Source organism: Lampetra planeri, chromosome 2, assembly GCF_965212315.1.
Source record: "Lampetra planeri chromosome 2, kcLamPlan1.2.h2, whole genome shotgun sequence".
Lineage (NCBI taxonomy): Eukaryota > Metazoa > Chordata > Hyperoartia > Petromyzontiformes > Petromyzontidae > Lampetra > Lampetra planeri.
In genome coordinates, this window is record NC_136108.1 from 32170847 (window position 1) to 32177155 (window position 6309).

A 6309-nucleotide genomic window follows, 5' to 3' on the forward strand; every position below is an offset into this window, starting at 1 on the left:
TGATGATTTGTTTCGTGTGTTTCCCTGTCAATGGAGTGTTGTGAACATTTCATGGATTCTCGAGAAATATTTAGAGGCAAATCCAGAGAAATCTGAACAAATCCCATACATACTGGACATGGCTCCCAGTGGCATCCACGTGTTTTCCCAGTTTAAGGATCAATTTTCGAGTGACAGTGAAGCGACTTGAGCTGTGAATGAATTGAGGAATGAGGCAGAGGATTCTTCAGGGTGGGGATTCTTTATTTAATTATGTACTTCATGTGCCATTGAAAAGCAACGTACAAACCATTATAACTGTGTGTTGAGTCTGCTAATCAATTTAGTGGCATCGGGAATTGATTGATGTATCTCCTGCGACGCGAGTTCAATTCCCGCTTACGGCCACCAACAGATAATTATCTGAACCGGTCCCAGGCCTCCTCCCCTCGGTCGACTCAGCCTTAAATGAGTACCTGGTGCGGTGTGTAAACATCACCACTTGGGGGCACAAATGCAGCCGGGCGTGGTGCTGGCCACCCTTGTGTACTGTGCCGGACTTTATAGGTGCTCACTAACAGCACTTGCCCCAATAGTTTGTTAAAGGCTACACGGGGATCTTTGTTCTTGGATTGGTCTGCATGATGCTGTCCTGCTCCTGGGTACAAAGTTCCCATTCGTTCTCTTCACGGGGCGTTTCAGCTACAGCTGCTGCAGTGCTTTGGAGCCATGGGTCACCTGCAGATATTAGTACATTATTATTCTTGCACAGGTCAGACTTGTCACGGGCCAATGTCCAAGTTAATCATCAATCCCTCCAGTAACATATTCTACAAGCCAGGTGGCACTGTGGTCAGAGCACACGGCTTCTCAATCGGAAAAGGTTACCAGTTAAAATCCTGGTCAGAGGTCAAACTCGGCCCTTCGTACCTTCATCCCTCAGTGGTCAGTATTAACGAGTGCTAGCGAAGTAGAACTCCTCTTATTAGCGACCGTATTATCCGCAACTCCAAGTAACAACGGGAGCTGTAGGGTCTGCAACAACAAAAAATTAATTGATAACACCGATCTGTGATGTTCGTAAGAGGAGTTCCGTTTCATACGAGAAGTCACCAGTTCTTTCTTTGACTCACACACGCCATAGGAATGTGGAATGCTCACCAAATAGCTTAGGGCTGCTAACAGGAGCACCAGCATGCACTTATTTGCATTTGAGACTATTTTGACATGCCTTTTTATAAATATATATTTTTTGTTATTTACCCACACTTTTATCCTGATTTGGGTTATCCATTTGGATCTATTGCCAGGCAGTGCAACCCTTTATGTTCGAGAGAACAGCCCACGGAAGTGGTTATTGCAGAGCAACCTCTAAGATACCTTCACGTGGTATCTCATCCGTATGGTAGAGTGCTGCTCCTTCCCACCCACCCTGCATATGATAGGAATGAGAATAGGTTTTCCCCTTTTTTCTGGCAACAAACAGGTGTGAAGGTGTTAAAACACCAAACTGAAACCTTTTACAAGGAATCATGTCCGCATTAACCACAATACTTGTGGTCAGAATGCAAACAAAAAGAACTGATAATATATGCATTGTCTTTGAAACTGATTGGGCCACACCAGAGACAGCTTTCTTTCATATGCCTTTTGGCTTACATCGTTTTGAGACTAAATAAAGCTGTCTCTGGTGTGGACCAATCAGTTTCAAAGACAATGCATCTATTATCATACTTTGATACTGGCAAAGGAGGTCCCATGATATGATAGGAATGTTTGTCGCATGACAGTCACACCGATACGTTATTGTCAGAACTGGAAATTAGCAAAATTAAGTACAGAACCAATTTTGTCTTTTACGTAGTGGGTTTTGTTGTTGTTGCAGTCATTGGTGACCAAGCTTAAATCATCGACTGACTACACTTGAGAACCACGGTTTAACCACAGGCGGCTAAAACCTGAATTCGAACCCAGGTTCTCATCCGTGCTCTGACCTCTGAGCAACCTGACCTCCTACCTATTCAGAATCTTCTGACTGGCATTTCTCTCGCATTGCCAAAGTATTTTCGCGGGAGCGTTAGCCGGCACTCAACTCTGTCATCAGGGCCCTGAGCCCGAGCTGGAAATTCCACATTCGCATTGACAGCACCTGTCTTCTACGGATGGTCTCCAGAATCAATGGCTAATGCTTTGACTGTGCTCCAGCAGCCTGCCAAGATTTTGGTGATTAACTTAGCGTCAGCCCGATCAATATGAGCCATCCGTAGGCCGGAAGCCAGTGCAGTTTTTTTCATCAGATCTACTTCAATAGTGTTGACAATAAATATGCACGATTCAGCGTTGCCCCCCCCCCCCCCATCATCATCCCCGACATACATGGAAAAGACAAAAAATCCTTCAACAAATAATTGGTTTTTTACCCTTCCATCTGGCAACAAAACTGACACCTTTTATTTACAAGGAGTCATGTTTGCATAGACCACAATACCTGCAGTCATAATACAAACAAAAAACATAACTCTGATAATGTGCACTGTCCTTGAAGTTGATTGGTCCACACCCGAGACAGCTTTCCTTAGAGCCTAGTCTCACATGGGTCGGACCAGATGACGCCAAAAGGCTTTTTGGCGTCATCTTATTTTTTTACTGGCAAATGAGGTTCCAATGATCCTTCAACAGAGTTACATATGAATAGAATACCACAGTGTAACGCCGTATATCCGGACGTCGCATATTCGCCCTGACCAATCAACTGCACCCACACACCCAGTGCAGTGTGTGGTATTTGTGCAACGGTGTAGCTGTAATTTCCCATAGATGTTCGCAAAATATGACACCTTCGCACGCGGTACCGTATTGCGTTCTTAAACTCGCGTACATTTGCTTCCTTTCAAAAGCCCAGGGAAGAATGGTCCCCATGTTTAAGTCATTTTCGTCCAGTCACCAGTTTGTGCGTGGGTGCTGGTATCTGTTCACTTATCGGCCGTTTTCACACGGCCGCCAATACCTCAGCGCCCCTCCCCAGAAAGTTGGATATCCGACGTTCTGTACGTCATTGTATCAGCGAATTGGGTTTACAATATACAGGTTTGGTCCAGATGTCTTGTGACCCGCCATTTAATTCTCCAAAACTTTTTTAAAAGTAAGATTACTTAACACAGATATGAATATGCAAAGGAAACCAATGCTAGGGGTCACTTCATTGGGGGTCACAAGACATCTGGGCCACCCTGGCGGTCACAGGCATCTGGGTCAGAACCAAGAAGAAGAAATTACTCATCTCAATCATAGTAGTGTAATGATTTCTCTATTCACTGTGTCCGAAATGCATTCGAAAGCGACGCCGGTGTTGAGTTTGGATACAATTTGTTGTTGGAAAGGATTTATAAATTATAATCCATCTTATCAGTATATCGAATCCATTTCAGTCGAGTTAACAGCACTTACTGAAACAAAAAAACCCATTGTGATATGAAACCTAATCTTTGTCATCGTTTAAGCATTGCGTGTGTAACCCACTGTACATTTTTGTATAACCTGTTTGTTCGGGGTGGTTTTGAGGCGCTTGTTTTACAGATTAATATCATTACTTTTGCATAAATCTCGACACACACTCCCATGCACTAGCATCTTCTCCGAATCATCACCATTTTTTTTAATAGCCTCGCATTGCTGCGTGCCCATCGGTAACACTCCGAGAGTGACCCATCACCAGTGAGATGCACCGCCTTTGTTTAAACAAAGGAACCGATTCACTTGTTGAACTTCTTTCGCACCGTACGTAGCCAACGGCGCTAATCGTCATCATCATCAACCATGATCAACCCGAGCCACCTCCACCATCTCCCTCGATCCTGCCATGTAAAACAATCCACGCAGAACGCCTGCGCACCAGCTGATCTCATCGCTCCGTCTCCTCCAGCGTACGTCCTCTCTCGCAGTGCGTTCCGTTCCGTCGCCGTCACAGTCATTGTTCTCGATCATAGTCCACCGTCGTGTCTTTGTTTCGCCTCCTGTTGGGTCGTTCCTGACCACGTCTCTGTGATGCGCGTCACGGCGCTGCTTGAAGACCTTTCTTAGTTGAGCACATCGGGCACGTTACGCTTAATGATTAACATTGTTTGAATGATTTATGGACGGCAAAGGAATGCTCGTGAATTCTAATCTAGACAATAACTTCTGCAGTGGTGTAAATCCGCGCACAGTATATTGTTGGGCCAACGCCTTAAATTCTCGATTTGCTGTTGGAGCAATTCATATGTCCATGGGCAAGGGCAGAAAAGGGTTCAGCCGATGTGGAAAAAAAAAACCTTAGCACAATAGCACCGGTTTCCTTTAACGACCAACGAAAGTGAATTACCAGGGATTTTTTCGCATATGGAATGGTTGTGATGGAACGCCCATTTGTGCAACCATTCCGTTCCCCCCCCCACCCATCCATGTCAATGCTATTCGAAGTGACTTTGAAAATCTGCTCAGGCAAGGCAGATTTCAGATATCTTGAGTGCTGCCAAATAGAGCCGAGATGACCCCTGCCCCTTGAAGGCAGGAATCCCCTCCCCCACCACAAGCCATCCCCCAACGTGACGCAGCTGACGATGTCAATGACACCTCCAAGCCCAGCCTGGCACCTCCCGTACAGCGGCACACGTTGCAATAGAAGTGCGATTTCCGACCCCCCCCCCTCCCCCCACAAATACTTTAGCATTATCCGATTGGTTGAGTGATTTAAACTGACCGTCGGTAGATGAATCAATTATTTTAATCATCAGATAGCCCAACTCTGCCGCTGAGAGGTCAATTGCAGAGGTTATCGTGAACTGTTCAATGTGCAATGGGCGGGAAACTTTCAGAGAAAGAAGCAGGCCCAGAGGTTTAGCGTGGGTGACATGTGCCCTGGTGCAAGGAATGAAATGCTCCACCGTACCCCTGTCCACCTTTCCGTTCTCTTTATAGCCCTGTGCCATTGTTTCTGGACTCATGGGCCCTGCTGCAGTTACGCCATTGTCCATCACCTCCTTCACCATTCAGGCAAATAAAATTATAAAAACTATACTGCCAGTAAACATGCAAAGTCGGACCAACCTTGATTCCAATGTCAACCAACAGTGGCCCAACGTTTGAGTGTTTATGGGGCTTTAAAAAATTGTAATGTAATTCAAATAACTGTGTTGTGTTATGTAACGTCACTTTTAATCGCTGTATTAATATTGTTGTTATACAATAACTAACGTTGTCAAATATTTAAGTTCATATAATTATGACGTGCGTTGAGTTCTAAAATGAAAATGATACCCTATCACGTTGCAGAAATTGTGGTTTTAGCTCTTTGCATGGACTGTATACTGCTGAATACCCCCTTTATGTTACTGTACAGCACTTGAAAATTGAAAATGTTCATCGATAATTATAGCTTTAATTTCTAATATACAACACTGCGATGTGTGCATTGCTTAGTTGCCAAATGGAACTCCAGTGAAAGGTAATGTTGGTAGCAAAGGTGACAAAGTGGAGATGTTCAACGTTTTAACGGTAAAAATTAGGCTGAAGTGTATTTATTTGTGCGGACACCCATCCATTTGCCCCACGTAAGTGGCAGCACGGAGTGAGAATTGTAAAATTGTGATAACGGACTGAAAGCTAATTTCACGCGTAGGCTTTCACGACCAAATAATACGGTTCATAATTGCAGGGATTCTTTTTTTGGGTCAGATCGTGTTGGGTAGAACGTCAATTCGAGCTGTACCCCACCACCATCCGATGCAGACAAACACATCAAGTTCTCACATGGCAAAATGTGCCAATTGATTAAGTCTTTCAGCAAACCGGCCAGATTGAAAGCAAGGATAAATGTAACAATAAAAAAAATCTGACTCATTTGAAAAGGATGTTTACAGCATATACAATATACACCCGGCCACTTGAGTTCTATTCCAGGTCATGGTTAAAACTTAGTGCTGAGTGATATTTGAACCGGTACCGCCCAGGTTGCCACCAATTTGTGTACCAACCCACACTGACCGGCGTGGTGAAGTATGGCCAAAGACACGATGTGGGAAGGCCTTCGTGCAACCATGGATTGCCAAAGGTCTGTAAATGTTTTAATGGCAATATATCATTCAGATATTAGGAACCCTTATTCGTCCTGCCATCTCAGGTGGTACCAGCAAATAAAGTATCTGGACTTGGCTCATTACCTTTGTTAAGAATGTATGTACGTATGTTGAACTTCTTCCACGCCGTACGTAGCCAACCATGCTAATCGGAGGTGCGGGATAGTAACGCAATGCCCTTTCCCTGTAACACAACTATAGGGGCCGATTTGGCAAA